At 35.5% G+C, this 25,827-nt stretch overlaps 1 long non-coding RNA gene across 1 annotated transcript in view; it reads left to right on the top strand.

Annotated features, from left to right (window-relative positions):
- Positions 1–266: 266 nt before the first annotated feature.
- Positions 267–25,827, top strand: part of LOC145933071 (uncharacterized) — a 39,192-nt gene continuing 13,631 nt past the window's right edge. The window contains exons 1-2 of the long non-coding RNA XR_014424837.1: positions 267–410; positions 535–574. This is a non-coding gene — a long non-coding RNA (uncharacterized LOC145933071). The remainder of the gene's footprint in view (positions 411–534; positions 575–25,827) is intronic.

Here is a 25,827-nt window from a genome sequence, read left to right as displayed (position 1 = left end):
ATTATTTTAAAAATTAATTAGCAAATTGACGCTTTAATCAGCTGATTTCTGTCAAAAAATATTAATAAAGCGAAAATTTGCTAATTAATATATTCTAGCTTACATATTTATATTTATATTGTGTATGTTATAATTGTGAAATAATGAGATTATTCTAATATATGTATGTATTTTATTTGTTACAGGTAGCATTGAGATACATAGTGCGATTAACGCGTCGTGTCGGGAGTACTGTGTAAAGTATCGCGCGTCTGGAGTGCCGTGTAATGTTTCGCGTGTCGGGAGTGCCGTGTAAAGTATCGGGCGATCGTAATTATTCGTATTTTCGCAAGTGTCGTGAGTGCTACCATGGACCAAGAGAGGAGGAGGAGGCCCGGGGAGGCATCGGGCGACAGCGAGGCAACTGTGAGGTATGCAAAATAAAAACATTTTTTTTAAACTGTATTGTTTATGAGATATTCGACACACACATATGTACACATATGTACGCATATATATGTATGTATATACATAATTTGAATATTTTGTTTTCAGATCAATGTGCTGTACTACAACTCCGCTATTGCACGTATCGGTGAGTGAGAAATTGTTTATTTTATAACAGTGGTAATGGGGATGTATATAATATATGTATGTTGAAAATATTAAAATAGTAATATGTTATAATATCTTATCCGCGATTAATTTTTTTGACAAAAATCAGCTGATATATTGTCAAAAATATTAATCGAATTTAAAATATTATAACATCTTTTTTAAAAAAGGCATGTTAATTGTAAGTCGATTCTCGCAAGTATTGTTGCATCTTTTCCGCGATGCTGATTGACTATTTCGATTCGCCTTGTGCGTTATGTTATATTCGTAGCATCGAGAAGCTGTCATTACAAGGGTTAGTAGTTTAACAGTTTGTTCAAAATAAAATAAAATAAAATAATATGTTTTAGATAATATGTTATAATACTTTAAACTTGATTAATATTTTTGATAGTTATCAGCTGATTTCTGTCAAAAAATATTAATCGCGGATGAGGTATATTATAACACATATTATTTACAACATATTACTGTTTTAATATTTTTAACAAATTATTATTTTAAAATTTAATTAGCAAATTAACGCTTTAATCAGCTAAAAATAAAAATATTAATGAAGCGTTAATTTGCTAATTAAATTTTAAAATAATATGTTAAAAATATTAAAATAGTAATATGTTGTAAATAATATGTTATAATACTTTATCCGCGATTAATATTTTTTGACAAAAATCAGCTGATAATTGTCAAAAATATTAATCGAGTTTAAAGTATTATAACATATTATTTAACTACACTAACCCTCGCGATGACAGCCTCTCGATACTACGAATATAATATAACGCACAACGCGACAGCCAATCAGCATCGCGGAAAAGAGGCAACAATATTTGCGAGAATCAAATAACATGCCTTTTTTAGAAAGAAATAAATATTGATGAACAATATTTCTTTTGTAAGAGAATATAAAAAATATATCTATCAATAATTGATCGCCAGATTAATACTCCGTTAAATAATAACAATAATAATTACGTAAAAGTAAATAATGAAAATTATATAATTATTATCATTTATAATATTGTACAATTATGTAATTAAATATTTTACATGTTGTACAATATTTTCTTAATTTTTCATAAAGTTATTTTTTACTTTCATAGATCGATTATTGTTCTAATTATGACAGAAAGTATGCAATTATGATTCATCTCGATAGAATATCTGCGCTATTTGTTTACTGATTGCGTACAACGTGCGTTGCGTAACGTAACGGTAAATTTTCAGCGACACCTGTAAAGCATACCCAAAAAACCTCGAATTGAAACGAGGTCGTGCTGAGTTTAAATCGTAGCTTTTATCCTGTTGTATTCGCAATTGAATGTTTTTTAACTCTTTTTGCTCGACTCTGTCACATTTGCTGATGTTGCCCGAATCGGTAGCAAACATTCTACATTTGGAAATAAAAAAATAGGATATTGATCATTATATCGGATGACTGTTAACACGCGTGCTTGCTTAGAGACTAAGCCGACGGAACGCGTATCACGGTTGGTACTAATTTCCGTTTTAATTAACATCGCATTTGCGTAATTAATCGCTGTCAACAGCTTAGCTTGGCTTAGGTGCAACGTGACGATATATATTCCTGATCTAATGATACAAACGATGCTGAAACCCTTCTTATTTTGCATTGCTTGCATGCCACCACATTGATATCTCATTGGGGTAATTAATCATAGGATTTGTCAGTACTGATTATTGACTGCGCATTTCTTCCTAATACAAACAGCGTGTAACATGTATACTATAAGAAATTAATTTTTTTCTAAATTTTTATTGATTAAATTACCAATTGATCGATATGCTCCATATATTCAAATCCAGAAAATATCCATTCTAATTTTATATGAAAAATATCGTAATTAAAGTCCCACACACACACATACACCCACACACACACATTTGTATATATTCTATATGAGGTGTAAATATTGCAAATTATAAAAAAAATTTATTTTAGCTATCGTTTTAATTTATTATTTGAATGATATAAGTTATAGCTTTGTTCGTAAGTGTATCTGTGTTATATATTACTTAAAGTGTTAAAACAATCTTTCAACCAAATCACGTACACAAACTCTTACAGACGATACGGTTAGTACTATCAATTAGGAGATGCTATGCAATATGCAAATTTGGTGTAGGTGTTTATTGTATGTGGAGACAGTGACTTCCTCGCGGAAGTACTGGCTGATTAATGCTATCCTATTTGGTAGCAAGTTTCCTCGGAGGAGAAATCTTATAAAATTCGACCAAATAGATGAGATTATTGATCTCGATCCTTTATGCACTGGTTATTCAATAAGTTCGCGTTTTAGAAATTTTGTTCGACCTAGATTCGCCGGAAATTAAATTGCAAAGTATCTGTCTAACATTAATTGTTGTTCAACTTTAATGAACTCGATTCTTGACTCCTCGATAAGTAGTTTTTCTCCATCGTAGAACAAAACTCCAGAAAAAATTTGATTATTGCTTGTAATTAAAAAGCAGGACGACAATTCACTCAAACTCGAAATAATCGAATCTTTCGTTAGAGTAAAAGTAATAGTTTCATATTTCAAAAGATTTTCAGCAAATCCTGCTCATATTCTACTCATTGATAAACATTATCTTTCTTGCCAGATTGTAAATTTTTTCGCAGATCTGTATAATGTAATAAAAACATTATTTATTTCGTAGTAAAATATTATTGCAACATCATTAATCTATACTAAAGAATTGGATCTAAATTCTGAATTAACCGTTAAATTTTTCTTTCAAAGAAATTTGACATTTGCATTGTATAAGATTCTCGCGATTAAGAAAAAAGCTTGGAGAACGCTGCTGCGTCGTGTAAACATAACGTTTCCATCGTCTAATACTGTTTATCGATCGAAGAAGCAAACGAGTAGCGGCAGATGTTATAGCAAGTTCGCGGAGCGGATGTGACACGATCTAATCCAGACAGGGTAGTAGAGCAGCGCCCGGTTCCATCACAAAATTGGACGACACCATGCCGCTGTCACGGCGGGGAATCGCGGAAGTTATTTAACGTATTAACTCGCTGCTTGTTATTTTAGCTGCGGATGCGTTGCACCTCGAGGGAGAGAGCGAATCCAGTTTCCAAGAGTTGCACGTCGGCAATTTGCGATGTTCTTGACTTCCTTGACTCCCCTCGAGGCGCGCTCGTGCTTGAGCCCTACTACTGTCACTGATACACACACATATAACTGAAATGATCCCGAACACCCACAAACGACATGAATCGACATGAATGCGCACATCCTATTTTAAACAGTAACATTAATCACATCCAAAATGTAAAACTTTTAATATATTTTAAAATTATACAAATATATTTTAATATATTTAAATAAAATAAAACATCAAAAATTTTTCCCCAGTCGCGTAGCTTTACAAACAGACATTTAGAGAGAAAGGAATATTTTCATGAAAATACATCAAAATATAGAGATCAGTATCATTATTATTTTAATAAAAGTTGTGACAATAATTTATTACATTAAGAAGTTTATCAATAATGCAAAAGAAAAATTTAAATTTTTCTTGGAACAACTTTTCTTTTATAGGACACAAATCTAGATTACTTAATAAACTTGAGTTTAAATATTTTCAAATATTTTTTTCTAATACTAAAATTATAAATTATAATATTTCACAAGAGATACGTTCGATTTACAATGTTTTTTTGCCTGTAAATATAATTACAAGTCTTATAGGAGAGAATACAGGACCTACATTTCGATTATAGGCAAGGATTCGTGTGAGTCTAGACGATGAAAAACAGACATATGTCTTATATTGTCAAGCTTGGAGCTAGGTTTGCACGTAGCTTACAATCGAGCGATGTTGAGAATGCCGCATTGACGGACGCGTCCGGATTTGTTTTATTGAGGCTAGATAACGGATCTCCATATAATACCGCGACCTCCTACTCACTTTTCTATTACCTGCCTCGTTCTCGAGCAGGTATTGTCGTCTGCGATGGCTTTTCAAGATAAATGAGTTTTGAGACAATGGGGTTGACGTTTAGGGCTGACAATACTCGACGCGGTACGAATGCGGAGCGTGACTGGATAAAACGCGTATATGGATTGTGAAAAGTTAGGTCCGCGGCAGCTGCATCGAATATCGTAAGATATAAGTGTAAACGATCTGAAAATGTGTAGTTAGCTTTAATATTGACATTAATTTTAATATTAATTATTTTACTTGAGCGTGTAAATTTTTTGTTATTTATTTTTATAGTATTATTTTATATCACAGAATTATTATCAAACTTTAAATTAATTGCTTATTTTATTAAATATAAATGCAATAGAATAAAAACATATATTATATTCAAACTGTTTAACCTTAATGAGTTTTTATTTAAGTTATTCTTGTTATAATAACTGGATAATAACTATCCAGTGCGGTAATGCGGTTCACGTAAACGCTATATACGAAGCATAACAAAGTTTCACTATAGATAGTAGTATATAAAGCTCCTTTTGATATAAAGTGAGAGCGTAAAGTTAAATGACAAAGGATTACAAAGCAGGAGGTGTGTGCAGTTAAAAAGTTAATTAATCGATATATTACTTTGTGTAATCCTTTGTGCGCGAATGTATTCTACATTAATGTGTAACGTGTCGATTGCAACAAAAGAAATCAAACTAGGGTTGAATTATGATTAATTGCGAAATTTATTAGAATTTCGCTTTAAATTCATATATATAATTTTAATTATTTTGATTATTAATAATGTAAATTATTTTATATAATACAGATTTATTTTCCATACTTTCCGACATTTATAAAATAACTGTTGTCATTAAAGTGATTACTCAATTCGCGCGAAAGATGAATTTCGAAAATGTGTTAGATAAAAAGAAATAAAAAATTTAGGAGATTTTTATTTAGTCTTTTATTTAGTACACATGGCGATACAATATAGAGATATGCACCTATTCGCAGAGATGCTGGAAAGTTATGGAATGGGCTTGATCTGTAATTTACCTTCTAAGTGTTTGCGTATACCTGCCTGCTCAGTACGTAAAGTTAACTAATTAAACACTTAACGAAAGTTTCGAACAAATTAAACGAATACCAAGCTAGTACTAGGAGTCATTAAACATTCCTCCAAGTTTTTATTACTTTTTTTTGTTTCGTATACCGCGAAGTACCAGTCGACATTTTGCGATTGCTTTCGAGCCACTTTACCCGGAGAAGCGTATTTTCGGAATTCTCGGTAAAATATTATCGCCGGAAATATGCTGCGTTCTATGAGATATGCACCTACTTGGCGAGGCCAAAAAAGAAAGGGGGGAACCGCCTTTAAGAGTTTATTTCGCGAAAGTTAGTCTAACTAGTTAAACTCGGTTTAAGGGAAGATTTAAATGTGTTTTGCACCTCTTCATTATTTAGTTCGTAGTCTCAGCGGTTTATTCTCTCGGTTTTAAAGCTTTTTTTAAATAAAAAAAGGCAATTGCGCATAAAAATATCACTTTCTTTCGTTGGCTGTCTGCGAGAAAACCGAGGTGGATTAGTTTGCGAAATGCTACGCACTCATTGTGCAATTACAATGCGAATTACGCGGTGTTTCGCGGACGCTTTTACTAAAATACGGAAACAAATGGCCGATTTATTTGCGCATTTGCATAAAACACGAACGATACAGTTTCTGATACGCATCTAATTATATTCGAATGAAATATCCTACTCCCGATAATAAAATAGCATCGATATTTTTAAGTGGCGCGTAACATAAAATCGTGCGGACCACGATAAATTAGCGGATAAACTTACGATAAATTTCGTTGGACCTATACCCCACGATCGATAAGGAAACTAGTTATAATATCACATATTTTGCTGCATATTACAACATGCTTTTAACGTCTCTTCTACATTATCTTACATTATATCCCGCGTATTATGGCGAATGTGCTAAAAAATAAAGAGACTCGCGCTCGCGCCTTATAAAGCAATTAGTTGTATGGCAAAAAGGATTTGGTTCTCAGCTGATGTTATGCAACAGTCGCAGAGATTTTCTTTTGCAACTACGGATGCAAATTAGAAGCGACACAATGCGTTTTTAATTATATACGCTCCGACCAGCTGCCATTAAAGTTCTTAAAATATTTAAAAATATATTCCACAACGCGCGCTTTTACATTATAATATCAATACTCGTCGCCGAGTGATTTCGCTTAATTGAGTTCTTATCTCATCGAGCGTCGCGCGGAAGCACCGTATCGTTTTAGCGCGACGATCGTGAAACAATTTTCCGACGAAGAGCACGACACGATAATGACCTCAGCGGCCTTATACGCGGAGTTAATCGGCGACGGTTTAAATTTGTACACGCGGAGGAAGAAGGTAATGCAAGAGAAAAGCTAATGAGATAGAGAAGCAGCGGTGGAGAGGATGACGAGGAAAAGAGAGGGAGCTAAAAGAGCATGCGAGAGCCATCGTAATTGCGGGCGAGGCTATGGTAAATAAAAGGGATTATGCGCGCGATTCGCGTTATAAAGGGCATTTTCGCAAGGGTGTACATATAAAGGTAGGCCGAGAAGCGAAAACGGAATTGTTTTCATTTGCAAGCTGTTACTAGCGCAGCATCTGCTGCTAAACGCTATAAACACCTTTACTCGACTTGTAACGGCGGAAGGAGTGTAGTTTAAGTTTAAGGAGGCGAAAGTCGTTCTCTCGATGTTCGATGCGGCACGAGTCCTCGCGATAAAACTTAAGCGCAATGATTGAAGCAGTCTCTTTCTCTCTCTTATATATTCTTTACTAGTATCCCATGAAAAGATTTTCCATTCTCGTTTGTCTTCCCGATCGGTTCATTTTCCACTGTCAGCTGAAATTTTTCAGAATATAGCGACATACGCCTCGACGAATTGTCCAAGCAATTTGAGCACTTGTCGGAAATATTTATCAGCGATTCGAGGCGCATGTATCGATCGCTCTAATGGGTCTCGACACAATGATATACGTCCCATTAAATCGAATATGGTATTGTTCTCGCACTTCGACCGTAAAGCCGTTGTTTATGTCGCGATAACGGTGGTAATTGTCGCGACTAGAAACGTATATATCGCGCGGAGAACCAGCGTCTTGGCATCGATTGTATTATCGTAAGATTTATCTTCCCTCTTCATTATTTTTTTACCTAAATTATAGGATTGATTTAAGATTGTCATTCCGATGCAGATTTATTTATGAACTTAATGTACTATTTATATTTATTTGATATGTGTTTTGAATTTTTATGAATTTTTATAGTTGTTCCTATCAAGAAGAAATAAATGAGTTTGTTATATGAATTTACGATCAAATGTTTTTATACTTATTTTAACAGAAAAGATATTGACAATCGACTATAACTGATTAATTAGATTTGGGCAAAAGGTATGAAATTATTATTATATATTGTTGCAATTGAATGTGGATTGAGCTTGACAAGGGAAATATGAAAATTGAGAATATCGTGGAAGAGAAAGAGTTTGCGAAAGAATAGCACATTGATAGAATAATTTCCGTCCTCGTTCTGTTTCAACGAACGACAATGTGGACACTCGACTGGCGGATTTACGTAAAAGGAATAAAAATTACACGTTTGATTCAATGGAAATTCAGGAATACCATATCGTTTCGCTTTTAATAACATGCCTGCGTCGCGATTTCGTTTCTTTCTCAACGCGCTTTTGTCTCGCCAATTGCATTGTCTACGCAAATTGTCCACCCGCTCGTTGATTCAATCGATTCAATTTATTTTAATCGAGGTACAGGGTCGTGACAATCTCTCCGTATGAAAGAATATCTAAAAAGAATTTTCAATAGCGATACTTTCTGTTATTTATTTTACACACGGCTTGTACGAAAAATAAGAAACAGGTCCTCTAGAAAGAGACGAAATTATCGAAATATGTATATAAACTTTATTGTAAAACAATATATATATATATATTGTTTTACTCTTTCCATACGTAACATTTTCGATTCATATGTCGCGCTTAGTACAGCACATCTTTAAAATGATGATATTTGCGTTCTGTGTGCTCTCAACTACATCCAATATCTACTTTTACTCTTTTGTCCCGCGTTCCTCTCTCGCCAATTTAAGTACACGCGAATTCTTTGTGGATAGCTCTTCACGTTACGAGCCGCTATTTCATTACCAAAGTTATTTGTCTTTCAAGAAAGTCCTTTGTTACCATCTCTTTGTTCTCCCACTTTATTGACTCATCCTCTTCATTGTTGACCGCGACATTTTGATGGTAACGACTGGGATAAAGATTGGACATAGATTTCGAAGTGAGTTCTTACAAGGACCTTAAAATCCTGCCCGATGGTGCAATATATCTTTTCGGTCATATAACTGTTTTCTTTCTCGATTCAAAAGAATTATGCGCACGTAGTTAAGGAAGTAATTTCGGAAAAGAGATTCGTAAGCGTTTTATCAAATTTTCAAATAGGATATTTTCAGAGGATCGTTTTTAAAAAACGATTATTGTAAAGTTTGTCCAGCGGTTCTTATATTTGCTATACGACGTTATATCGAATTTATCATTCAAACGCATTGCGTCAAATTTGACTGTATCATTCTCCTCGAAAAGTATTTTCAATTAATTTATTTAATATTTTCGTGGATTAAAGATACTTTTGTTTTTATATTTCTTGGGTTGTAAATGTCTTGCGGAAATCCGAAATCCACCGTACCGTTTTCCAATAAGTATATCGACGTTTCGCTTAAAAAAAATAGCGCGCGGTCGTGGCCGGCGGAGATTTGTTTGCTCGGGAAAGTCCGGATTCGAGAAAGTCCGAAAACCAATATTGTCGAAACCAAGGAAGTGGCGGCTTAGGTCCATCGGCCCGCGCCGTCGATTCCGCGCACTCTATCCCCGCTAGACGCAATATTTCACTGCCGTTTGGTAAACATCTCTTCTCGCGGAGAACCGAGTGTATTACATAGCCCTAGAGCGCGCTAACGTTTCCCCAATAACCATTTCTCTTTCCAAGATTTCGACGACGCTGTCGCATTGTTGGCAGAGCGTAATACCTTAAGTAATTACCTAGTATATGTATTACATACACGTGCACACTTATACATTCACGTGCATTTACACTTCTCTCTTTTGTGATCAACCAACGTACATTTATCTTGATCAATTTATTTCTAATGATCTGATTTTTTGATGATAGAGAGTGAAAACTATTTTTTTTGCATTATTAAAATAATAATAAATTATTCTTTTCTGCAATATTTTAGAGATGTATTTCTGATATAAAAGGTGTAGTATTGAGACCAAATAATTTTGCTAAAGATTAAGATACAACAGAGAAACTATTCTGGACTAGTTTTATTATTTTCTTATTAGGATTAACAGGTGTTACAGCTTGTTAAAAGCATAAAAAGAATGTGGCAAAATTGCCTTGAATTAATTGTTTCTCCAATAAAACATTCTCATATTCATGGGAATTGGAAAGCGATAATTGCTCTTTCGGGAAAAAATACAGATTTCTTATCGATGCATTTTTCCCTGCCGTTTCTCTCTCACGAATTTTGATGAAACACTCGCGCGCGGCTATCAATATCTCGAATATCTCACACTGCTAAAGCTGATTCTGCGATATCGGAGCGAAACGTTGGCGATTAAATGCGCTTGTCCGACTGCTTTATCACGTGCACGCTATCTGTTCGGTTCACTTTGCAACGAGAGCATAAATAAACTTTGTAGTCACGCAAAATGAGCTCACGTGTGCGGCTTCGATGTTCCGCGAGAGCGTCGAGTAATTTTCGATTCATCAAAGGAAGAGCTTCTCCCATATTCACAATTCACAAGCATGCGTTGCGCTAATACGCTTAGAGAGTATAAGCTATCATTAATAAGTTAATTATAATTATGTAAATAAACTCGCTCTCTCTCTCTCTCTCGTATATGATAAATCTCCGTGTTTAGATCCTGTATTCCTGCAAAGAGCAGAGAGTAGAGAATCTTCCGCGTTTCCGAGCTTTTTCCTCGATATCGACAAGTTTGCGAGCGGAATACTAAGAAGCGGCGACATCGCCCCTAAACAACCAGGCGGGTGAAAAAAAGTCTGACTGATACAAATGACCGTGATTCGTTATTAAGATACCTCATTCGGAGAGACGCGGATCCATTTATATGCGTTAAGACACACCACCGTAGCTTTCCCCGGGGGAAAACTTTTAACGAGCGCGGACAGCACAGGGTTTCGCGCGCGCGAGATGCTGAGAGAGAGAGACACCCGGTTCGGCCTCTCTAGAAACTCGAGAAAGTTTTAATCTCGGCCCGACTGCAGCCGCGGCGAGGCTTGTAACGCTTTACGGTGAGTACCTGAGAAGTCGACTTGAAAGTCTAATTTTACGTTCGAATTAGCTGTGAGATCTCGAAGGCGGCACGGCGCGCCTTGCCACGGCAGCACAGAGGCATTCCCTGTATATATATCGGCGAATTCTTTTTCCTTCGCGTCCTCCCTCTTCCGATCTTCATCCCTCGGATTTTTAGCCGAAGCCGGCGAGTTTGAAGCCATTCATAACACGCCAGATGCGCGACGGCTCGTAACTTTTAGCCTTGGCTCGTGTAACCTACATTATTGATCTATTCGTATACAGAGCACTCGATAGAACGCGTGTAACACCTTTCTTTCTCTCTTTGCCCGAATAAAAGCCAGGCTGGAGCACAAAATCGCGCTTTTCGTCGTTTGTGTATCGCGTGAGCGATACATACTTTCGTCTTTTATATATCTTTTGGCGATATCAAATATTGCGAGTAAATGTGGCGAGTAATACGATCTTATGGAATGAAAAAAAGAATTAGTTTATATGTAGGTCTATGTGAGGTCGCGAAAACGTACATGAGTATATACAAGTTTCAAAGGGCGACGCGAAGAGTGTACGAATTATTATTCTGTCCTGTCACGTGTGTTTCGGGGAATTGATGAAATGTTTAAGCGCGACGCGTGACGGGTGAGAAATGTTTTCATTAACTAACTGAATTTTCGGGATTCTATGTAATTGTAAAAACGTAAACGCTCGAGAAGCGTTTCAATTTCGTGACGTATGTGCTGTGGATGACAGGACACTTATATTTTTCAAATTGCCCATTCAAAGTATTGCTTTTTTTTTATCTCAACAAAACGGAGCTTCCGCACACGCAGGTTTGACACGCGTATATGTCGCTATCTTGTTCGAATAATAAATTTTTAGCTAGTATGTCGCGAACATGTTTCGTTTACGATAAATATTTAGAAAACACGCTCTCCAATTCATCTGCAATGCACGAATATTTTCTATATATTTTTTGACTATATAGAATAAAACAGTCAGAGAATGTCGGACGAATATTTGTCTCTCTCTCTAAAAAGTTTATTCGTTTATTTATATTAAAAATTGCTGATTTAAATTCGTAAAAATGCTGCGTCGTTTGCGTCGGAGTACGTAAATCGCGAACGGTATGCATTTAGCATACCGTAGATATTTAGCTGAGGAATGCGAAACTCTGGCCATGTGGTTTTATGACACATTGTTCTGCCGGTAGTTTGAGTGTATTGAATGTAGGTCGACTATTAAAAAGCTGCGAGAATTACTTCACGACATATTAATTAGTCTAGAGAGCCAGTGAAAAATTGCGAAAACAACGAGTACGGTAAAGTTCATTAGTTAGTTGCATATATATGATATGCATAATATTCCGTGCGTATAACATAGAAATATACGCGTTGCGATTTTATTACATATTCTCTTTTCGTTGTGCACGCTGCGCTTGACAATCGCACTTGAAGAGTACACGATTGTGTTACGTTCGTTAAGAGTAATCTGGATTGCGTAATTTTACATTGATGCGATTGAATAATCTCTCCTAATAGAGCTAGCCTGGCCTTAATGATTAAAGAGGATATATTTGTTTACAAAGAGAATATTGGAAATTTTCTGCTGATATGTTACAAGAGAGATTGAGTTCTTTCAATCTTACAAATTACTCTATGCACGCGCATATTATATATATATATATATATATATATATATATATATATATATATTAATGTAAATTATAAATATATACATAAATATCTACGAGATGCGATACAAGTAAAAAGAACCGTTGATTGATTTGCAGTTGGCACGGTCCGTGATTCGTCCTGTCATCGCCGTCGCTCTATATTGCTGCCATGTCGTTTTTTTTTCCGCTCTTCCGTTTTCTTTTTCATTTCTCGTTTATCATGACGTTTGTTTTTCCAATGAATTTCCAAGCCCCGGTTAAAATGAAACCCGGGCGAAATGAAGCAAAATTAATTTCACCGACAGCGTCTGAACTCATCAGGAAAATCAGCGTGTCCATCATTCCACTTAAATCGGTGGCGCGCGACACGTTGAATTTGATACGGGAAGAGCGGATCTGGCTCTGTCGCAACCGAGTTAAACGTCCCATGTCTGAATATCAAACTTCCGGATTTGAAATATACGGCGTCTAAATTTTAAAAATTTTCAGGATCAAATCACGGTTAATACGCCGCCGTCACAGCGGGATAAAATGTTTAGGTGTGACAGTAGTTCTTCTTTTGCGTTTTCAAGAAAATCGGGTGCACCGGTCTTCACATTTAGAACCGGAAGGCACTTGGTATTCTACCATGTAGTTTAAAAAGATACTCGTACCTCAGCTGCTGTCATATGATAAACGATCACATTTGTTTCATCTCTCTTTATCACTCTAAGTCAGTGTCGAAAAAAAATCACCTTTATATTTTTATCTAATTAGATAAATTATAAAAAAAAGGAAATATATATATATATATTTCTACTATTAAAATAATATAACATACATTTCTTGATACGCTATTAATATGCTAATATAATGACGATATACAATTCTTTTTGTGAACTCTGATTCTGATAATTATGAATTCAAATATAGATATTTGGATAATTAGTCACTCTATTTTGAATCTAATATAATTCTGGAATATTTCCTATATGCCTCCCATTCATATTATTCACTCTATTGAAGCGAGCGATATCATTAGTATCTCCAGCGACTATTTAAGCGTTAAGAATAGCTCTTGTTAGCGTTAATTTTGAAATGTCGTCTAATTGCGTACGGCCAGGAAAGAGTGCCTCTTCTCTCCTTACACCAACTCACGCGCTTTAAAGATTAACTCAATTCGTGTGTACCAAATACAGAATGATTATTAATAATTTTCCCGGGACGCGCGCGCTGCTTTATTCCTTCGTTTTCAGCGCACGAACGTAAAACCCAGTTATGTAAGTGCACGCGAATAATGCCGGACGAAGTTGCGCCTCGTGGCCGAACAAAGAGATGCAAATTGTGATTTCATATCCAGCGGACAATGGGCGGGGGGGGGGGGGGGGGCTGCATTTGCATTTTTAATTTCCCTCAAGTGCCGGCTTCTTTCTTGTCGGGCTGAGAGAGTCGGGCTGGTTATCAATTTCTCGGACATCTCGAAGGTCGTCATCGACTGGCATTTGTTTTTCGCGTTTTCTCTTCATAATTTACGATTGCCGACGCGACCACTTTGCGAAATTGGACAGCGCAGTTTTCTTGGAGCACACACGCGAATATATACGCCGGCAACGCTTGCTCGTTCTTTCACAATCTGTCAAATGTTATTTCTCTAATGAGCGGAAAATGTGAATCTATGATTGATATAAATGCAAATTTTTATAATTTTTATTTATAATTATTTGTAGCTTCCCAGGGGTGTATTAAATATAATAAAACATGTAATATGATTTAATTTATTCATAGATCCTTTTCTGGAATATGCATGTACTATACACAACGTTGATTGCAGAGTGCTTTTATAAAGATATTTTATTTTCAACGTGCTTCTAGTGAAATTTCCTACTCTCCTGCTTTACGTTAAAAACGTTTATTGTTAGTAGTTCAAAAGTCGTCTTTCCGCAATTAATTTTATTCTCCAAAATTAGAGAGCGTCTGTGGTGGTGAATAAAGCGCGGCAACAAGAACGCAAAAAGGTACATTATAAAACAACAGTTGCGGCTGCGTAAAATTCCGCGAGCAGTTAGCGCGCCGTATCGTATATCATTAGATTACGTAATCTCGCGCTTGGCGTTGTGTAATAATGGATCCTGGCAAATTTTGCTGCGTCTGAGTTAATTGCTCGCAGTAATTCAAGCCATTTGCCATCGCGGCGTAATTTCTGGTTAATATTTAATGCGTAAAAGCTTTTGTTTTACGCGTGTAAGTTCGGCAGGGCAGAGCGGAATTTTTCCGGCCGCGATTTATCGGGCATCTGATACGATTTAATTCAGCTATATATAAATATACATAGAGTTCTCGCCATTCTTCTCAGTCCGTCGGATTCTACGGATTCCGCCGAAACGATCGAAAGTGTTTCCTTAAGTAAGTATTTAGTTGCGCAACTAAATGCTAAACCGGATTCGTGAGCCTCATTGCGAATTCTGGCGGACTTACTCCTCCATAAACAGAAAGCCGGGGAATGGAAGAAAGACTAGGGAAACGGGGCTAGGTATCGACCTTTGTATCCTATATCTGACAGACCAGACAAGAAATATTCTATTCAAGCGTGAATTTGAAAGCTGCGAATAGGTCGGTAAACGTGCTGCAATAATCGTGTCAGCTTCTCAGATCCTTCATGCGCACTACAAGACATACCTTGGATTAATATCGATCGTGTTTTTTTTTCTTTTTCGCGTGTGTTTGCTCTTTCAATTATTTATTTATCCTGCAAATCTCGCTCTCGCGATAGGCGAAATCGCGTAAGTACACATACATAAATGCATTAGCAATCGTGACCTGTTAAGCGGCGATAATTCCACGAGAGAGAGAGAGAGCGAGAGAGGCTGCACTTTAACGAGCGTGAAACTCTGAAAGGGCAAACTGCGAATACGCTGACTCAGATCGACTGCCCGTACAACTGGATCATCAATTTACAAGGACGCGCCGGATATATGCAGCTGCTGCAAAAATATATACGACAGAAAGAAAAATATTGCGGCGCGCAGCCCTCCTCTTTTCGCTCCTGGTCGATGTCGCGGATTACACTTTAGCGTGAAAAATGACTGTGTTTTTTGACCAGGGATATAGAAGCCTGTTTAGAGCATCAGTAAAATCACGACGACCAGCCTGCCGCTGCGTTTCTCCCTCGAGTGGGGCATTTATGATCCGATAAGAGAGAAGCGAGATTCACGAAACTGCAGAATTAACTGCCGTGATGTGCCGAGATACCCGAGATACATGACTTGATTCTAGAGATTGATTGCTAGAATAGAGGGTAGCTCTTTGGTAAACGTTCGCGATTCTAAATGCCTTTAGCCTAATGAGTTTCGTATAGCGTAGCGGGCTTATCTAGCAAAATGAGATGCTTGATTTGGACGCTTGATCAAATTGTCAATTAAAATTACTAGGATATGTCTTGATATTTCTATTGTAATAATTTTGCAATTGCCAGGGTACGTTTACATCGCTAAGTTTTTAGTTTTTTATTAGCTTTCATTATGTGTAAATTTAGAGAAAGAGGGGAAGAAATTAACTTATTCGCGATTTGCAGTTTTATAATTAATGCAAAACAAACGGAATGTAAAATTACACACAATATCAATTTAAACTGAATTCATTAAACTCCATTAACATTTTTATGTTATAATAAAAACAAAAGATTGTTTTTTTATTCTTTTTAAACACATATGGATAGTTATATATGTATATCTTAAAAAAATGCCTTTTAATCTACGTTCTACGTTATGAATTTTTCATGTCTTTTATATCTTGCATTGCCCGAATGAATAAAGCTCAACAGTTTCATTACAAAATATCACGCTACATTTCTCAATAAATTTTTAATTGAAATAATATATTGGTTCTATTATGCTTTGTAGCGAAGGAAGAGAGAATGAAATTGACGCGGAAATCGGTCGAGGGACTGGGATCGGGCCAAGGAAAAGAAACAGCAAGGGTTAGCGAATTATAGTGGAGAGTAGAAAGAAAGAACATACAGGGTGTCCTATTTTTAAAACATTATTTTCTAATGACAAATTCTTTCTTTACTTTAGAATATTTTAGATATTTTTCTTGATCGAGGAAGATTACCATTTACCACACTTTTCCAATTTTCTCAATTTTTAGCAGTATACATATCTTTTCGTAACTAAGTGTCTTCATTAAAATTCTATTCAAGTAAATTCCATTTAAAATTATCTGAAGAATTTCTTATCCATTTAGTTTTTGTAAAGTTTAATTCGCGAGAAGTTCTCTTTTTTTAAATCTCTTATAACTCAAAGATATCATTGATCCACATTTCTGTAGCGAAAGAATCGATTCCGAATTGATGAAAGAAAGAAGTCATTGAAAAAAATGATGCGGTCTAAATGGACCACCTTATGGATAGAGAGATAAAGATAGAGAACACGAAAGGAGGAGAGAACGCGCGCAAAGGATGATGTAAGTTTCAAACCAGGCGGACAATTCTATTCCCGATTTCGACTAAGATTCGCCTCGCCAACGTCAGCGCGAATTGATGTTTGCCTTCGTTCAACCGAGAAGCGCTATCCTTCGTTTTTATACCATTAGGGGAACGTCTTGTGGTTCCGTTATGTACGAAGATGGGGAGAGGGAGAGTGTTGACAACGTCACAATATCTTCCATCGCTATGGATAATTCCAGCGATAATTTCCACGATTAAAATTTATCACCGATTATTGGTGATCGCATTAATTCTGGATGAGTTTCAAAATAATCATAACATTCCAAATTAATCAGGAGAATTTATCGTTATTTAACGAATTTAAGAAATATTTTATAATTTCATACGTGAATTTTAATAACCAAATGTAGCAAAAATTGAAATGTACTGTCCTTTGATTTCTGTCTCGGTCATTTCTGAATCGACGAAATTCGGTAATTAATTCGTTCGTAATGTGACATTTACTATATTCGAATTTACGTTAGTATTCAGTGACGCATCGATTTTTCGCGAGATTCAACTCGAACAACAAACTCGACGTAGTCGCACCGCGACGTCGGGCGAGGTTCCAAGCCAGTTTGACTGCTTAATTTATATTCTCGCGCGGTTTTGGGTTGCAGACTGGGTTATCGGTCGTGAGAATCGGCAGTGGAGTAACTATTGCTTACTACTGAAATAGACCAGGAAGCGAGCCCCAACACACACTCCGCGCCTCCTTGTTTGTCCTATTAGCTATAAATGGCAGCTACAACTTTACAATGCATTGACACAAGTTACGAGATCCTTGTCGTTATTGCCATGTAAAAACTAAAATCTGATCATATGTTTTTGCAAAATAGAGAAGAGAGAAAGAAAGAGAGAAAATTGTAATTTTCTCGTAACATATATTGCAAGTCAGATTCATTCGCGCGTTCGATTGCGCGGCATTTGAGATGACATGGAAGAAATTGCAAAAACAAGATTTTACTACATTATATTGATTACAATTTTTTATATTGCTATGAAAAAATATAGCGTAATACTATATGTAAATTAATATTTGGAATACTAGTTGTATAAGTTCACTTTTCGATATTTCAGTAGAAAAAGTCTACGCTTAGTCAGACCTAGATACAAAGCCGATTGCAATAGTCTATTTATAGCTAGTATTTTTATAAATGAATAATTATAATTAGATTTCTTAATCGAAATTGATTTCGAATTGAATCGTCGAGATGTATATTTAATGTCGAAGCTGCAGCAACTGACCGAGTCCTCTCTGTCAAAGAAATTTGCTCTGGATTAATCAAAGAATTTGTGTGCGAATGAACATTCGGGGTGGCGATAGAATACAGCCTGTGTAGATAGATAGGTTTCTAAGAGAGTCATTGCGGTTTATTGTCAACGACAGAGCCAGCCGACTGTATAAATTCGAAGGCAGCCATTTCGGTACAGGCGGCGTTCCTCTCCGCTTCGTCACTTCGCTCCCCGACGCGATTTTAAAGCGCTACTGTCGGCCCGCTCGGTTGCAGCGGTAACCTGGTATGATTCTCCCGCGGAAAATCATGAATATATTCAAGAGGCACGAAATTTCTGGAGGATCGTCGTTCACCATCGTGGCTAGTGGAGGATCTGGCTCGATCGGTCGGACTCTTTAGAAAGGTTTGCGCCCCTCTTCACAGCAAATAATTTATAGTGGTCATCATGGAAAATGTATGGTAGTAATTTTATAATCATCATCTCGTAAAACGGAGATATGTTTCTGCGTATATTATAGTTTTAAAGCGCATTATCCGTTTACGTGCTGGCTCAATGTTTCTCTCTTAATTCAACATTTTCTATATAGACAATGCTAAAGACAATGTTCGAGAAAAACCGGAGTTTCGGAAGTTTCGGTACATGTTGTTTAGATCAAACTTTTTCTCTGACAAATTTCGTGATGACACTGTTCCGAACAAAGACTCAAGCATGTCGCTTTTTTCGTAACACTTAAGCTCTCAATTTTATTTTGAAAAATAACATTTAGATCGAAAATGTGTATCCTTGAATGTTTATTTTAATTAACCGATAATTTAAAAATATCCATTCTTGAATATCTTTGCAGTTTACATTTTTCTATAAAAATTTTTTATTTTTACACGATGCATATTTTTGTATTGGTTTGATTTTTTTTTTGACGAAAAAATTCTAAATTCGATAGCTACAAATTGTTTGAATAATAAAACGGAATATATTGATTTCTATCCATAATATATTTTTACAATCATAACTTTTGTAACAATGCGATGATGATGATTGTCTTCTATTAGGAGAAATTATATTGCTCACAAGAAACTATTCGTATGCCGACTTCCGTGGCGTTCGCCGACGCAAGTTCGTCGTTATCGGGCAGCAGGTGCATGGCAACTAGGGTAGTGACGCTCATGTGAAAATACAATGTCGGCTCGCAAAACCTCCCGAGTGAAAAAATGTTGGAAAATGGTAGAGGGATAGCGGGATTGTACGGCTCCTTCCAGGAAATTGAATTTACAATTTCGTCCCCTCCTTTAAATGTCCTCTTTTGTCGGATAAAAGCTGCCTGCCCATAATACGCCGACATGTCAACAGTTCGCCCGCTCGCTTGCTCGCTCGCTCGCTCGTCGAGCTTTTCTATGGAAACGCTTAGTCCTACAATGCGGCTCGCCTCTGACATCGACCTTCATAAACGACGTCGAGCTATCCTCCACCTCAACCCTCTTATACGGCTTCTCGTTGCCCCCGCGACGTCCTGTCACACTATCCTCTTCCCCTTTTCTCCGAAAATTGTATGGTGAGATTAATTCTTTCCTCTTTCTCTTTGTTCAGTTTTTCGCGATGTTATTATTCAAAGGAATTTTTCTTTGTTTTTTTTCTTTCTTTAGTTAGAAAAACACTGCTGCCGCCGGCAGATGTCGATTTTCGCACATTCACGGCCGTCATAACTGACAAACGACGTTATAATTACACGGATGTCGGTTTTAGCAACCGTGCGCGGTCGATTATAGCGATTATTGTTTCTTGGCTTGACGTATTTCAGGTACGAGCCCATTAACACGGCTAAGTGATCCTTAAACAAGCGCCGCGTTTCGTTCAATGTGCAATATCGGCCTTGACGCGCTGTTAATTGATTAACATCGCGAGAGCACCACCGCAGATACGCATGGGTACCGAAATAGGATTTATATATATAGATTTATGGATTTCATTTTAGTGTCAATATGCATTTCCCCTTTCTCTTCAATTTTAGAAGATTTATGTAATATCACGTGTCAGCTTAAAGTATGCTTTATCGCAAATATTTTTATAATAATATTTCCTGACGGATGGCATTCACGATTTTAATAGAAATTATTAAATATTGATCAGCACCGCGTTGCACTTCGTAACGTGATAAATATTTCCCGGAAACTGGGAGAGAAACGGAGCAAAATGGTTAATAATTTCTTGTTTCAAGAAAATTAATTAATTAAATTAAAAAATTATATTTTACATAATTAATTTAATCAATTTTAGACAAATGATTTAAGAATTTAATCAAAAATAAACTTATTTTATAAAATATTATTAAAGCGTAAATTAAAATAAAATAAATAAAGAGTATAAAAAAATATTTATCAAAATTTGAAATATAATTTTATTGATAGCGTAAAATAATAATAAGTTAAATTTTTTATTAAATAATGAATATAAATATATATTATGTATAATCTTGAGAAAGTATTATACATTTTTTATTCGTACGTATTCGAAGTGTATATAATATTCTGATTGAAGTGTATATAATATTCTGATTGATAAAGGCGAATCGATCTCTTTGCACATAAAAAATGTTAGTGTTTAATCGGTCCATAGAATTACGTTTCTATTATGTTGCATCGATTTGTTGCGTTGAAACCAATTACAATTATCGTATCTGAGTTTGAATATTTCCATACATCTATTACGCATTGTATGATGCTGATATTTAATTCCCGATCATAAATTGCAAATTGCAAAGAAAATTGCTGGGTTATGGATTATTAATTCGTACCCGGCAACGTTGTCTGTCATGTTGTCAAACGCACGACCAAGTACACTTGAAGTAGTACATACACATGGTGGATCGATTATTTTACGAGTAGAATTGATCGATATACTCTCTCAGCAAAATGATTAGTATTTTACTGTGATGGGACATTTATTTGTCGTTATTACACGAAAATGTGACAAGACCTTATAGAAAATACGATCTGATTTATATTTAGAATTAATTTGCATTCTGGTTTTTGAATATTTTGACTTATTACAGATCTGCGCTATTGTATAAATTTTATACTAGCTTCGCGAAAGCTTCATAAATGTACAAAAAATTCTGTTTTTTGCATCTTGATAATAATTTTACTAAAAAAGAATAAAAATCTAATTTATAAAAGTACAAATAAATTCTGGTTCGTGTTTAATTAAGTGAAATAATATCACGTAGAGAATTTCTTGCTACGACCTTACGTAACTATATAAACCTCTCGAAATAGAGTGAGGTGGATCCACTGCAAACTGTACTTGTTGGCGAATTTTTGCTGCACGATTTCATTATACATATACTCAATGTTGGTTTAAATTACAAAGTATAATACTATACTTATTACTTATATAATTACAAGTATAATTACTAAAGTATAATAATACACAGAGAGAATTTTCTTTTAGAATTTACCCTGAAAATTATGATAATCGTGGGACAATATGGAATCGACAGAATTTTAAGAATTTTGAGAATTTCTCTGATTTATATTTATCACAATAAAAAATAATAATTCTATCATAATAAAATATAAAATGTTTGATTAATTTTATTATATAGTTTAGTTAATTAATCAAACACATTTAATATTTTATTGTAATAGATATTATTATTTTATATTATGATAAATATAAATCAGAGAAATTCTCCTAAAATTCTTTCCATACCATATATTATCTCACGATTACCATGATTTTTAGGGTAAATTCTAAAAGAAAATTCTCTCTGTGTAAATATAATTATCTGCTGATATGTTTCTCTCAGCTTTAATTTGCAAAATTATTTGAAACTTTTAATATAACTATGTAAATATTGAAATTTCAAAAACCTTATTACGTTTTTGCTATTTTTAAAAAGCAAAGGGAACACATTCTTATTTTACTGTACATCAAGTAGGTAGGAACACGAAAGAAGAGCCACGCAATGATAAGCGTAACGCGGTGTACTTGGGTAGAAATTTCATTCACTTTCTCAGTATATTGTGGCAGTTGGTTGTATGTGTGCTACTTGCTTTAACGATCGCCCGAACAATGAGATTCACTACCGCTATGTATACCGCATTTTTACGAGGAAATCTTACGTATCGTGACCCGGCTTCTTTGTAATTTTGCATCTCTAACATCATGCGACGCAGCATGTATATATAACATTTAAGAGGGCTAAAATGCAGATGTTTGCGTTCATATACATATACACACACAAGTTATTCAGTTTTCCTTGAAATTGATGCAAATTCAACGTCATGAGCATTATTAGTTTGCTTTGGAAGCAATTACCGTTTGACTCTGTATATACCATGAAACAATCCCTTTGATTAATGCGCATCATGATATAATCATTTCGCGATTTCCGAACAATTTTCGACATGTGCGTTATCATTTATCATTTACGATCGGCTATAAAGAAATAATATTGCTCCCATGTTAGTGATAAATTTTATAAATAGTATGGTAGTTGTGCGAGCTATAAATTTGTAATCGATAATAATTCTGTATTCACAAGAGAACGTTTATACCGCCGTTAAAAAAAAAGAGCAACGTTATTAAAGATTAATAACGCTTAGCAAATATTATGCTATAATTTTAGGACGTTACCATATCTAACATTATCTTTAATCTTCATAATATGGCCGTGATTAGTGAAACTTTTAATATATCCGTCTTTTGTGTGTCTTGTCGACTATATTGTTGGAGAACGCCATTTCCTCGTTGAAGTCTCTACACAGAAAGAAAAAGAGAAAGAAAGGCGATGGTTTTGCATTGAACTTGGCGCGGTGCGTGCGATGCAGCCGGGCGAGGAAAAGTTCCTTTTAGAAAATAAATCTTTGGCGCAGTGTGGAAGTTTAATTTTATCGCCGTCACGGAGGTTTCCGGCTAGGAGAAGGGTCGGTCGTCTCTTTAAAAGGACCGGACTAAATTAAAAGAAAGGATCTGAATGAGACCACGCGCGGGTGCTGAAAGTAATCACTTTATCTGCAGCCGCCACTCCAGCCCGCTGGCTAATCTGAGCCCGCGTTTTGGGAGCTGAATCGCCTGTTTGGCCCATCCTTCCACGTCCGCGCGAATCTCATTTCCATACTCATCTTCCCAGGTGATTCTCGAAAATCGCATACGATCTTCCTCTCGTCTCCCGTGTGTCGTAATCATACGCAGCCGGACGCGTTATTCCAATACTCGCGATAACGAGTTTAAAATTTTATCGCTCTATATCTTGATTTTCACAGTATTGATCTTAACATAATTAATCGAGACTAACTAAGATTATACATATAAAAATAAAGATATTTCTTTTTTTTATTCAGATCTTATATCTTCGTGTGATACAGCGATATTTCACGTTTAATTTTTTTTATGTTCGAACGTTCGTCGGATAAATATTATAAGGAATAAATTTGAAATTGTGAAACTAGGACTATAAACAGAATACTTCAATATTAGAGATTCCTGATCCAGGAATCTTGAAACGGGGTCACACATATTGCGATGCGCATTCTGTATAATTTAGTTTGGAACGCAAAAATACATAAAAGAGTGCCGAATTGAAAAATTCCCTGTTGAAGACCAAATCTTGCTACTCTCTATAACTGGCAACGCACACAAAAGGCGCGTGACATCGGTACCTTTGCTCGAGATTAGAATTGGAGAGATTGAAAATCCAGAAAAATTTCTACAATATCTACAAGTCAGATTAGTAGTACTGTGTCCGTTATTTCAGATTGAAGCTTTTAACGAACAGCGATTCCGAATTTCGATCTCGTATTATTTGTTTCGTCGCGGCACCGGTTATATATGTTTCGCAAGATCAATAATACTACATATCGCGCACCAGAGAGGGAAAGAAAAAGGGTAGAAAGAGATAGAGACTATGAAAATATCAGTTCCGAGACAATCATATTTGCATTAAATTGAACGCAATAGAACGCTTTGATGATAACCACGAAATTGTCACACAGCCGCGACATTCGATGGCGCAAATTTGTAGATTTATTCGTCCTATACCCTCCTTTCTCCCTCACCCACCCTCTGAGTTAGACCGCAGACAATTTTCACCACGCCGAACTTACGACCCTTATAGGTTCAATTCCGTCGAACTTTAATTCGCGCTGCTTTTGAAAGGGACACTGTCGGTTATAAATCTAGATTGGACACATCCGATTATTGGCGCGCGTGGCTACCGCTATTTGTGACGTAGTGCGCGAGATGATGCAGCGGTTTCTTGGTAAGAATTTATGAAGCAATACTAAGTTTGGCATTGACCCAACCGACCAACAAGTCTCGCGACACCTCTCAGATAAACAAATGCGCGAACCTCGTATACTAGTGAGTTTTCGCGATTGCGGCGCGTCACGAGAAAGAATAATTTCTGAATCTTATACGTATCTCGAATCGTCGCGAGATTCATGGATCGCGCGAGAAGTATCCAATTTTATCTGCGAAATCATCGAGATACTTCTCGCCCGCGAGTTTCATGCCGAGTTTTATGGGTCGCCCGCCGCAAGTTTCGAGATTATTGATATCAAGTTCTCCGACTTTTTCTAGGATGACACATGCAGAATATATTGTCAGATATGAAAATTGATAATAAAAATAACATTGTTTGGCAAATGTGGAACCGACTTTTTCTCGATAAAAATGTAAATTAGATGCCTATATAATTAGAGAATTATTTATCAGAATATTTTGCATGTTTTAATAAATCACTTCTCAAAAATATTACAAAAATATACAATTTTATTTTTTAGTGAAATATTTAACAAGTTCTTATTGAATACGTTAATTTTAAATTTAATTTTCAAGATATACTTAGTATAAATTTCCAGAGGTTATGATGAATATCTTCAATCATATTTTTACTGCGGAAAAATCGACTCCAAACTCGTCAAGGTATAAAACCTTTCTACTGAATCTACATTCCTACATTTTACGATAAATCCCATGAATGCGCAAGCACGTTTTCTGCAGGCGCGTATCTAGGTAGAATGTATGTGGTACAGTCCTCCCTCATATACTCTTCTTTGTCGATTAAATTTTCCTTTGTAATAGTTGTAAATCACAAAAAAGTGTATAAACATTTAAGAAATATTCGCATAAAGTTAAAAAAATTACTGAAAACTTAAAAATAAAAGAAAAAATTGTATGAAAACACCTTCGAGCTAGAAATAGTCTGCCAATCTCTATTTTAAGATTTTTAAGAGATGCAACAATTCTGTTTTGTCTTGTCAGGATAGGGTTGTAGTCGTATGTGCATATTGTATATGCATATTTTTTCCATATTGATCTGTCGTTGCATTGATTTATATTAGCATAGTATGATTTCATCCAAAGAAATATAAATATAATTAGTGAAGAAACTATCAGCAGTTAAAAAAATGTCAGCCATTCACACATTTTATTTGATATTATTTTTATTTATTTAGAGAATTTTCAATTATATTTTTTTATATAATATATTTTTCTTAATTTATGACGCATGTTTTT

Source organism: Prenolepis imparis, unplaced genomic scaffold (genome assembly GCF_030444845.1).
Source record: "Prenolepis imparis isolate NDT839.2.m4 unplaced genomic scaffold, iyPreImpa1.0 SCAF_1, whole genome shotgun sequence".
Classification (NCBI taxonomy): domain Eukaryota; kingdom Metazoa; phylum Arthropoda; class Insecta; order Hymenoptera; family Formicidae; genus Prenolepis; species Prenolepis imparis.
This window is presented reverse-complemented; position numbering and strand designations above follow the sequence as displayed.